We start from the raw sequence: 12,718 nt of genomic DNA, 5'->3' as shown, positions 1-12,718 counted from the left end.
TCGCCAGGATTCGAACCCAAGCGTTCAGCGTCATAGGCGGACATGCTAACCTCAGCGCTACGATGGTTAGTATTTAGAAAAATTGTTAACATCTAGATTTATTTATCCAGCTCCACAGTGGACATTTTTTCAACCACAAAATGAAATAGAAGTGCTGCTGCAAAACCTTCATCTGCGAAAGCAAATTTCATTTTCATTTTCTTTACAACCTGACAACGGCGTTTGGGGCCTATTCGATGATGATGATGATGATGGCCATGGCGATGATAGTTGTTTGTTTATTGTTTTCATTTCTTTCTTTTACGAGTAGTATTATTATTTTTACCTCCTTATTGATTTGAACATAGACATGAGCATGGACGGACAGAGGGTTAGGCAGACCGCTGGATGGATGGATGGATAATGTTAGAGAGTAGCAAGAAGTAAGTACGAGTAAGTACCAAACAACCAACCAACAACAAACAATAAGGCAAATTTAAAGCAACAAAAATTTTTGTTTTATGTGGTTTGATGTTTGAATCTTCTGTAGCCATTGCTGCTGCTGCTGCTGTTGTTGTTACCGTTGTTTGTGTGCTCTGCTTTGGGCCTGTGATGTGCGCCATCGGCTGCTACATTCGTATGCCACACGATTCGCGCCGGCAGCGGCATCTGGGCAGCCTTTCACTGGTGGCCATATAAAACTAGAAGACATAACGCGGCGACACTCATTCAGTATTTGCGCATCGTTCGATCGTTTACTTCCAAAGTCGAGTAAAAAAGAAAATCTAAATAACAAAAAAGTAAAGCAAAGAAAACCGACTTACAAACGCCAAATAATCCCACACACACATACACATATTACTGACATTAATGCACACATCATAGTTACATTGAGTGAGAGAGCAAAGCTCCCATGTATAACAAAAAAAATAAGCAAGCATCTTCATTCACCGTTTTGTTGTTGTTGTTTTTTTTTTTCATTTATTATTTGTTTGTTTGTTTGACGGTTTTAATGTCACTATAAGTGTCTTGTTGTCTCGGAACTAACGTACATAAATGAATAATGAATGAATGGATCGTTTCGTTGTGAGTTGGAGAAGGAAGTCAAGAATATCAAATGAAGAAAACGCGTCGATCAAAGAAAAAGTGTTAAAAGTGTTATAAATAGAAAAGAAAACTACAATAATAACGAAAAATACATATTACTAAAGCACAAAAAAGTGTCTAAAAACATAAAATACACATTTGAAAGAGAAGCACACACTTATAGAATTGGACACACAATAATTTGTTTAAGTGCTCTTGAATGTATGTTAAATAAATATTCAACAAATAACAGTAGCAACAACACAAAGGATATAACATTGGTGTATAACAAATTGACTTTATTGCTTAGAGACCGATGCGTTGTAATTTTTCAAAAACGAAATGCAAATGAAAAGAATGAAAGTTTTATAAGAAACGGAAATAACAATCCCATCTATTAAAGGCATTGTGTACATAGCAAAAAATATATTGTGAAATTGTTTTAAGGCTAAGCTTTCTAGGCTTTAGAATGTCTGAAAGTTTGATAACAACATTTATTGATTTAATTAGTCAGGCGGTTAGCATGTTCGCCTATGACGCTGAACGCCTGGGTTCGAATCCTGGCGATACCATCAGAAAAAATTTTCAGCTGTTGTTTTCTCCTCCTAATGCTGGCAACATTTGTGAGGTGCTATGCCATGTAAAACTTCTCTTCAAAGAGATGTCGCACTGCGGCAAGCCGTTCGGACTCGGCTATAAAAAGGAGGCCCCTTATCATTGAGCTTAAACTTGAATCGGACTGCACTCATTGATATGTGAGAAGTTTGCCCCTGTTCCTTAGTGGAATGTTCATGGGCAAAATTTGTTTTGTTTGTATAATACAAATGTTTTACAGTGCTAGAGTTAGAAAATTGTTTGGAAAGCAAAGAAGCTGTGTAAAACTCATCTTTGTAAACTTATGTAGATGTTCATTAGTGGGTTCCAAAAAAAAACAATAATTATTTTCGAAACGCATACCCAAATTTTTACCTAAAAAAAATTTAAGAAATATTTTAGTGATTGGTTAACGGAAACCCTTGCCGACATAACGCCCACAGTAAAATGTTATTCAAAGGATCCAATTGAGAATTTTAGCATGAAATTCATAAACAAAGTATACATAAATATGCCCTTTATGATTAAAACATGAACTGTACCCTGCGATTCTACTGTAGATGTGGAGCAGCGTACGAAGCGACTCAGAAATTTTTCCTGATTCGATTTAGTCATGCCCTCTGTCCGCATATCGTTTGTCCGTCAATAGCTTTTTATAGCCTACTGTGGTACAGGGTATTATAACTCATAACTCATTCGATTTAGCTATGTCCGTCTGTCCATGATAATTTGTGTATAAAGTACAGGTCGCAGTTTTCATCCGATCGTCTTCAAATTTGGTACAGGCCTAGAGACGAAGTGTATTGAAATTCGGAAAAATCGTTTTAGATCTGGGTATAGCTCCCAAATATATGTTCGTCCGATTTTCAGTAATAATGCAATAAAATGGTCATTTGTTAACCGATTCTATGGAAATTTGGCACAAAAGGATTTTTTACGAGTCTCGATATTACTGGTGAATTTCATGGAAATCGCTTCTGATTTAGATATAGCTCTCATATATATATATATATATATATATATATATATATATATATATATATATATATATATATATATATATATATATATATATATATATATATATATATATATCGCCCAATTTTAACTTCTAGAGTCACAGCAAGCACATATTGCCAAAATTTTGCAAAACGCTTTCCTCGACGACCGCCACAGTATCGGAGGAGTTTGCTCGAAATCGGTTCAGATTTAGGTATAGCTCTCATATATATGTTCGTCCGATTTTGAGAAATATTGCAAAAAAAGTGCACATTTGTTAATCGATTCTGTCGAAATTTTGCAGGAAGGATTTTTTTATGACTCTCAATATTACTGGTGAATTTGATAGAGATCGGCCCAGATTTAGATATGGCTGTCATGTATGTATATCGCCAGATTTTCACCCCAAGGGCCACTGCAAGCGCATTGTTTGAGCAATCTTGCCAAAATTTTGCATAACGCTTTCCTTGACGACTGCCACAGTATCTGAGGTGTTTAGTCGAAATCGGTTCACAATTAGATATACCACCCATATATATACATACACCGCCCGACTTTTGCCCTTCCTTACTGGTTTTGTAATCAAAATGGAAACCGCATTTGTTACCCAATTTTGTAAGTAGCACGGAATTCCTAACTTAGATTTTCTGTTTCGGGGTTAACTTTTTTAGTATTTAGAGCGCAAAACAAGCCGATTACTGGCTTAGGTGTATTTCCATAGTGGCATGGGGCGCATTTATACCCGCACCCTCTTTTCAACCTAACCTACCCAATCACCAAGAAAATTTCCACATATCGCTTTTTTGGCCCAAAGATAAACCTCAGACTTAGACATAGCTCCTATGTATATAAACGGGTTGCCAATAAGAGTTTTATTTTGGTATTCAACGAAATATGTCATCTTGTGAAAAAAGTGATCGAATATTTATTTCAAAATACAGAGGAAGGTATGCCATTAACGAACATTAGCCAATTGGCCACCACGACCACGCTTACAGAACCACATCTTTTCGCAAGGTGGTTGCCCTATGTCCTCGAAAGCTTCACCAATTTTATCTTGGAGGCCAAGAGGCCCGAAGTTGGAAGAAGTCGCAAGATGTTAAATAACAAGAGCTCGTTGACCAATTGTGATGAGCTCTTCCAGCGATAGAACGACCCGAAAACTTCCCGTTAAAATGCAATGGTTTCGTTGCTTGTATGGCACATAGTGTCATCTTGTTGTTGAAAATAAACGTTGTCCAGATCAATACCACTCAACTCCGACCATAAAAAATCATTAATCAAACATCAATCACTATTAAGCATTACTATTTTGCACAAATACTTCTTATAGGTGTAGGTCGGTTAGGATTGTAAATGGGCTATATCGGTCCATGTTTTGATATAGCTGCCATATAAACCGATCTTGAATCTTGACTTCTTGAGCCACTACATGGCGCAATTCTTATCCGATTTGGCTGAAATTTTGCACGAGGTGTTTTGTTATGATTACCAACAACTATGCCAAGTATGGGTAAAATCAGTGCATAACCTGATATAGCTGTCATATAAACCCATCTGGGGTCTTCACTTCTTGAGCCTCTAGAGGGCGCAATTCCTATCTGATTTGGCTGAAATTTTGCACGACGTGTTTCGTCATGATTTCCAACAACTGTGCACTTTGGTACTATATAGCTCCAATAGTGTCGAGATTCTTTTCTTTTATCCTTTCCTTGCCCTTTTCTCATTTGTTAATATTGTTGTCAAAGAATAAAAGCTTCAAAAGTGGCAGGTACAAAAATGCCGGTTGATTTAAAATAATACCTTTTTAAACCCCGTTTTCCACTTTTAAGAACGTATTGGGTTGCCCAAAAAGTAATTGCGGATTTTTTAAAAGAAAGTAAATTCATTTTTAATAAAACTTAGAATGAACTTTAATCAAATATACTTTTTTTTACACTTTTTTTCTAAAGCAAGCTAAAATTAACAGCTGATAACTGACAGAAGAAAGAATGCAATTACAGAGTCACAAGCTGTGAAAAAATTTGTCAACGCCGACTATATGAAAAATCCGCAATTACTTTTTGGGCAACCCAATAGTTCTACAACTTTTAACTATTTTATTATCCATATGCAAACCTCTGTTAAACTTCATCAAAATCGGTTCAGATCCAATGCCATGAAGAGGTTTACTTCGGAGACCTAAAATCCTTCTTAAAAAGTACTGCATCCAACTTTGGACGAAGTGTTGGCATGAGTTATTTTTAACCGATCGCAATAACATTTTGTATTTTGCTTTTTTAATTCAAAAGGAAAAAAGTGGGTGTATGCGTTTCACTATTTGCAAAAAAAAGTCTAATGTAAATACTTCTAAGATTATTCGAATATTTACAATAAACATTTGGTCAAAAAATGCAACTTCTGTCCCTCTCACAGTAGGTTATGTAAGAATTTGTTGGTTCTATAAAAGGTCCAATAGAGACATTTTTGAATAAATGTTCAATGTTGGTTACTTATTGAATTTTTAAACCCCATTTTCATTAATTCATTTCGCAACACATTCAAATATCCATTGCCGAATCTTCTTGATGGTCGTACCAGATGCAAAAATGCAAAATTTGCCCATGAACATTCCATTAAGGAACAGAGACAAAACTTCTCACATATCAATGAGTGCAATCCGATTCAAGTTTAAGCTCAGTGATAAGGGGCCTCCTTTTTATAGCAGAGTCCGAACGGCTTGCCGCAGAGCGACACCTCTTTGGAGAGAAGTTTTACATGGCATAGTACCTCACAAATGTTGCCAGCCATAGGGGGGAAAAGCACCGCTGAAAATTTTTTCTGATGGTCTCGCCAGGATTCGAACCCAGGCGTTCAGCGTCATAGGCAGACATGCTAACCTCTACGCTACGGTGGCCGTACCAGATACTATAAAGGAATCTGCTATAAAAACTTGACACCCAAATACCTCCCATATTGTAGTACTAACCATTATATATATTCATTAGGGTATGATTTTTGGGGGTGGGCGATTCTCCCAGTCACTTAACTCCAGATTTAAATATCTCATATTTATTTTTGAGAACTCAAAATCCTTTTTGGGATTTTCCACTACCGACCTCAAACCATCGCCCTTACTTGGAACTTGCCATTCCAAATTGCCTTATGTACTGTATAATCACGCTACAGTATTTAAAAATAAAGCCAACAAGCTGAAACGTGGTACAGATCAGTATTTTGACCTTCAACAGTTTAACCTAGCAGATAGGCTCCACATGTGGGAAAAAATCATTTAAAATTTTAACTTTTAAATTTTTGTTATTTTTTAATTTTTTTCGGTGTATTAATACTTTCTTTGACCCAAAACCATTTAGCCTAGAGATCACATTGAAGTGACGGGTCAAATGCCCAACACATTTTCCGATTAAATTCCATTTCCATTCCAATTAAATTTCACACAACGAACAATTAATTAAGATTTATATGGGAACAAGCAATTATAATATTTTTGTCTATAGGCACAAACAAGAAGAAGAGGGAAAACAATGGTCCATGTGCCGGGTCTGCCAAGATTTATGAAAAAAAACACACGCACTCACACACACACACACATATATATACACGGGCAGAACAGTTTGTTAATTGACTTGTTCACTTTCTATGGAATTCAGATAGAGAATTAAATAAAATTCATACTACTTAATTGTCAAGAGGTCAATTGAAAGTAGTGCGCGTTGTTGTTGTACAGACAAATTATACGCACACTTCTTTACAACAATATGACCAGTGTTCTCTGCTGCTACTTCTACTGCATACACACACACACATGCAAAAGACACATATATTACCATATATCGTACAAAGTAATGAATATGATCACATCACACCTAAAAAATCCCCATGGAAACTCCATTCAAGTGTCACGAAACGATATTAAGCGACATTCATGCAGACGTTCTCAAAAATATACAGTAAGCGGCAAAAGTTGTCGCTTCTACTTGTATTCCTTTAGAGCGGACTTTCCAAAAAAAAAAAACCTTTATGGAAATTATTTATTTTTTATACAATAGTATTTTCTCCACAGAAGGAATAAACTTTTGGTGCTTCAACAATTTCTTTTTTCGAATTCGTTAAGAATTCTGCTTCTAAAGTGATCCGTACTGCGATGCTCTAACTTATAACGAAAATTGTTTAGTTTAATTTGTCGTCAAGACAAACCGTTTGCACTAACGATTACGTTATTTTCTTATTCCTAATTAACAAAAATCGTTATTAATTTTGCCAATGTTTAAAATTTTCGGTCACTAAGCTCATCTCGAAAGAGAAATTAACATATCATTAGAAACATGATCCTCGCCTTGACACGAAATTTTCGTTGTCATAGGAAATGCTTCATATTGCATGATGACATCGCAAAAAATTAACATTAGTAATGCCCTCAACATTTCATGTGCATGTTATTTCTTGAGGAAAGCTCAAAACCCACATTTGTAAAGTCAAATTATTCAAAAATAGACAAAAATTTGCAAGACATCGCGAAACGCGTAAAACAGGATTAGAAAACATGATAATTTGTGAAATGCATGCTTAGTTGAAAACACACTTTCAATATTTAAACGTTTTCTCTCTATTCAAATAAGTGGGCAATCGAATATGGTTTAGTTATTGGTGTCCAATTGGAGCTCATATTCACAGGATTCACTAATAGAAGGTTGTGGAAACCAACTAGCGGACTTTTTTTAATTGTCGTCATTAAGCTTGCCAACTTGTTATCTGTTTCATTTTTTTCTCATTTGTTAATATTCAAATTACTCCATGAAATGTTCAACAAGTAAAAACCATATTTGGCATAGTTGTTGGAAATCATGACAAAGCACGTCATGCACGTCAATTTCAGCCAAATCGGATAAAAATTGCCCGCTCTAGTGGCTCAAGAAGTCAAGATTCCAGATCGGTTTATATGGCAGCTATATCAGGTTATGGACCGATTAAACCATATTAGCATAGTTGTTGGAAATCATAGCAAAACACGTCGTGCAAAATGTCAACCAAATCAGATAGGAATTGCGCCCTCCAGTGGCTCAAGAAGTCAATATTTAATAATGGTTTACATGACAGCTATACCAGGTTATAAACCGATTTGAACCATACTTAGTTGTTGAATATCATAAAAAACACCTCATGCAAAATTTCAGCCAAATCGGATAAGAATTGCGCCCTTTGGATGCTCAAGAAGTCATGACTTAAGATCGTTTTTTATGGTGGCTATATCAGGTTATGGACCGATTTCAACCATCGTCGCCCACTCCCTTAACTCGGACGGCGTCCGAAAGGCTTCGGGTTAACCAAGTTTATTGCAGTCTAAAACAGATCTCAGTCCCTGGGTTCTCAATGTAGACCCCTAGACCCACTCTGTCCTCTAGCTTTGATCCATCCGTGTAACATGATCTTTCAGATGGCAGTACTAGGGTTCCGTCAGTCCAAGATGGCAGCAGTGCCCCGCACTTGACTTCAAGTTTCTCCTCAGGTATACGTTCGAAACCTCTTCCGTTCCTTCCAGTTTTCCTATCGTCGCCTCGAATATAGAGCTTATATGGTATGAGCTGCTCCCATCCTCAATCCATTCTCGCATCGCCTTAAGTCTCATAGCCGCAGTGGCTGCCTTACATTTAATCTGTATATCAATGGGTCGGATATCTAGAATAGTCTCCAGTGCGCTAGTGGGCGTGGTCCTCATCGCTCCACTAATGCCAAGACAACATGTTCTCTGAAACCCATAGCAGTCCACCAAACTACTGAGGCGTACTACGCTGCTGTAGAGCCAGTGGTCTATCCTCAGATTCAGGGCCCAATTCGAGCCAACGGCCCGTTTACATAGTGCCCAACATATGTGAGCCTTCTCAGTACGCTGCTGAATGTGACACTTCCAATTCATTTTCCTGTCCGAGATCACACCTAAGTATTTGATCTTGTCAGATATCGAAATCGTCTTATTAAGGAAACGTGGTGCGTTAAGTTGGCCCACCTTCGTCTTTCTCGAGAACAGGCATTTTTCATTCTTCTCTGGGTTAACATTGAGACTTCTTGGTCTAGCCCAGTCATATGCAATATGCAAGACCCTTTCGGCCCTTCTGCATAGCTCGTTCGGATCTTTACCCCTTAGAAGTATTCTAACATCGTCTGCTTAGCAGACGGGTTCAAGTCCCTCCTCAGTCAGCATCCGTAATAGGTCACATATGGTGGTCACCCATAGGAGTGGCGATAAAATGCCTCCTTGTGGCGTGCCTTGTGCCGGAGGCCACCGTAGCGCCTCGGTTCGAATCCTGGCGAGACCATCAGAAAAAAATTTTCATCGGTGGTTTTCCCCTCCTAATGCTGGCAACATTTGTGAGGTACTATGCCATGTAAAACTTCTCTCCAAAGAGGTGTCGCACTGCGGCACGCCGTTAGGACTTGGCTATAAAAAGGAGGCCCCTTATCATTGAGCTTAAACTTTATGTCCTACCCTTTTATCATGGTGTCCACAATACGTTCCATGGTTTTGAGAAGAAGGGACGTAAGGCTTATGTGTCTGTAGGCCTTTGGTGTCGTAAAACTTGCCTTGCCGGGCTTGGGTATAAACACACCATTGCCTCCTGCAAGGCTTTCGAAGTATATGTAAGTCCTAGTTTGACGAAGTTAGTATACCCCCATCCTATGGTGGAGGGCTTCAAACCATAATAACGTAGTGAAATGCACTTTAGTGTCAACTTTTGTTTTATATCATTTATTTAGCTTAATTTAAATTGGAAGGTACATACTTTTGTCTGCTACAGTATTGTTGGTATTCACACATGTATGCCTACACCATGTGTATCGCTGACGCTATCGCTATCTCCTTATGCGAAAGTGTCATTCTAATTGCAGATTTTTGTTTGTAAAAAAACAACAACACATGCCAGAGATTTGCACACAGGAATTTTATGGAGACAGAGAACTTGATGTGTGTGTGTGTGATAGAGAGAGTGAGAGAGAGGGAGCGAGATCTAGTGAGAGAAAAAGCCACTCTTAAATTATTATGGAAAAGGCAAGCAGATATGTATGAAAAATAAAATAGGCTTCAAATCTTCAACTTACGACCGAATGTGTGTAAGAGTGTGCATGTTTGTATGCAACAATACATGCCTATTAAGATTCTTTCGTCCGTTAATTTGAAAAATGTTGTTAAGCCAAAATCTCAACGGCTGGAAAAGCTGGAGGATGTGGTGGGGAACTGGATGGTAACTTTGTTCCATTTTTGGTATTCGTTGGTCTCTAGTGCTACTAAATGCTAAGCTTGGCCTAATTTTTCTTTTTCTTTGGCTTGTGTTTAACCAGTCAGTCAACCAACAAAAAAGAAATGAGAACTCATTAAGGCCAGTTTACACGATCATCGTGATTTAAGAAAAAACAAAAAAAAAAGAAAACTAATTTCAGTTTAATATCGTTTTGTTTTAAGCCAACAAATTAGGGTATAGTTTTTAAATTTAATGAGCGCTAAATAGAAACAAAGGGAATACCAAATAAAACAACTTTTATGTACTTCAAAATCTTAAAAAATGCCAATTTGGGAAAGGGGCATTTTTTTGCTATTAAAGTTTTGTGCTTCATTTCACAAAGGAAATTTGTATAGTTGCTACATCATATTTATAATAATATATATATAAAGAATGTCTTTATTTTTGTTAACAGTTTTGGAAACTTTTTTCAAAGAAACAAAAAACTGGAGCAAAATGTTTAAACTAAATTTCTAAATTTGTGGTCTATTTGAAATCAAAGTTATAGAGTTAATGACTTTTAGTCATGTCAGGTTTATAAAAACCACAAAATTATTATTTAGGTGTTAATAACTTAATATTAAAGCAATTTGTTCGATACTTAAATGTTGTTTTAGTCGAATTAAACGCAACGTTGTTATTGCTAAATTAGAGTTATATAGGAGTGGATTCTATTTCCTTATATATTTAGTTCAAATAAAACAATTAATATATTCAGGCTTAAATATTGGGTTGAACAATTAGAACTATTTCATACTATTTCATAAAACATGGTAATGGTGAGGTTATGACCTCATTTTATTTACCATACACCACTGTTGTGGGTATTATAACTTAGCGCATTTGGAATATCGGGTAGAACACTCTCAAATATTTAAAAAAAAAAACAGAAACGTCGTCCGCCATTTACTGTATGCAGTAAATTTCACAACGTTAGGATGCCTTACTATCAGGTGCTTTACAGTGGGTTAGAATCGAAAAAAAAAAATAGTAAAAAAGCTGCCGTTTGAAAACGGGTAGAGAGTTAAGGGGGTTATGTGCAAAATTTCAAGGCCGTTATTTCATCCGGCCGCTACCAAAATTTGGAACATTTTTTCGGACTGCCAAATATTGATTTGTGGTCAGATTTCAAAATTTTTTGCTTTTGCTGGAAAGTACAAAAATGTCCGCTTCTACTGTATCTTCTTTGGTTTCGGGATTCTCGATTTTAGTTTTTTGGAAATTTGCCGAGACAGGCTCCCTAAAAAATTGTTCGCACCAAACAATATTTGTAGCCTCCTCCACACTACTCCACACTAAGAAACTACGATTTTGAAATCAACTTTGCTCGAAATGGGTATTTGGGTATTTCAGTGAAAAAATTCAGTGTATTTTAAGGACAGTTTTATTTGAAAAAAGGAAAGCCAGAGATAGCAATACACACCAATCACTATATGGTTAGAAGATTTTTTTTAACCATATTAGATGTTGTTGTTGTTGTAGCAGTGTGTTATACACTGAGGCGGCAGTCCTTGCCGATGAAGAACTCTATCGTACCGTCCAATCCGGTACGTACAACCGGCTACCATGGTTATAGCCATCACACCGTATTAGGTATGATGGCTTCAGCTAATTCGGTTGAAAAATTAATGGGCATTAGACCCTTTATCCGAAAATCGGTCTATATAGCAGCTATAGCCAAATATGGTCCGATTTGGCTCGTTCAAGAACTTAACCAGCGTGCATCAAAAAGACGTATCTGTGCCAAATTTCAGCTCAATTACAACAGACGGACGGACAGATGGATATACGGACAGACACACGGACATCGTTAAATCGTCTTAGATTTTTACGACGATCCGAAACATATATACTTTGTAGGGTCGAAAATTGATATTTCGATGTGTTGCAAACGGAATGACTAAATGAATATGGTGGGCATAAAAATAGCTTACTTACTAGGTATGTACATTTTACGCCTTCATCAATGCGCATATTTGTATGCTACAAATATGCATACTTTCCACCTCATAGTATTTTTTACGTCATAAACTCTTAAATGATTACTTAATGCAATGCATATTAAATGTTGATTAATAACACACTAGCATTACATCAGTGTTTGCCCCTTTGCCCATATAATAAATGATATTCCTTTCTTTTTACTTATTGAAAAAAAAACGAACAATATTTTCATCTCAACGCCTTTGATGCTTTGCCCAACGAAATCTATTCAAGTCGAATGGCAGCGTCGTGCTGCATTGTTGTGCTAATCCATCCATGGCGAAGTCTCCAGCCAACCCCATAACACGCTGACTTTTAACGTGGGCTATAAAATAACATGGTGGCGCATATATAAATTAGTTTTTTTCACACTAAGCTAGATTGCTGGTACACACACATACACACACATAATATTTGTTGACAACTTTAATCCGCTAAAAACCATTAAATTATGAATTTAATGGTTCATTTTACTTAAAACATAAATTTAAACAGTATAGCTACCAAATATGACAAAAACCTAGTTTTTAAAACAGTATGCCTTTGAAACACAAGACTTTTCTTTGAAACCCCAAAATATTTGGAGTTTGACAAATAAGGCGTTTAATTATCATAACAATGCGTATTATGAAAGTCTGCTGCTGCATATTTACATGGGAAAAAATAGAAAAAGCACTATTGTACGGGGAGTTTTCACCTTAAAAACCAATACACTACACAACTACTTTAGTGTCAGTTATTATATTAGGTGAATTTGTTTGCAATGCATAGATGGAATAGAGCAAAATCTTTCTCTTTCAACG

General features: G+C 36.6%; 1 protein-coding gene across 4 annotated transcripts in view; it reads left to right on the top strand.

The window, feature by feature from the left end:
• Window positions 1-705: 705 nt before the first annotated feature.
• Window positions 706-12,718, top strand: part of LOC106091077 (agrin) — a 43,011-nt gene continuing 30,998 nt past the window's right edge. The window contains exon 1 of one of the 4 annotated variants that reach the window (XM_059370911.1): window positions 706-779. The gene's annotated coding sequence lies outside the window, so the exon portion shown is untranslated. Of the gene's footprint in view, window positions 780-1,046; window positions 1,066-1,092; window positions 1,288-12,718 lie in introns of those variants that run through there. The other 3 variants (XM_059370914.1, XM_059370913.1, XM_059370912.1) reach the window with 3 other exon arrangements.

Source organism: Stomoxys calcitrans, chromosome 1 (assembly GCF_963082655.1).
Source record: "Stomoxys calcitrans chromosome 1, idStoCalc2.1, whole genome shotgun sequence".
NCBI lineage: Eukaryota > Metazoa > Arthropoda > Insecta > Diptera > Muscidae > Stomoxys > Stomoxys calcitrans.
This window is presented reverse-complemented; position numbering and strand designations above follow the sequence as displayed.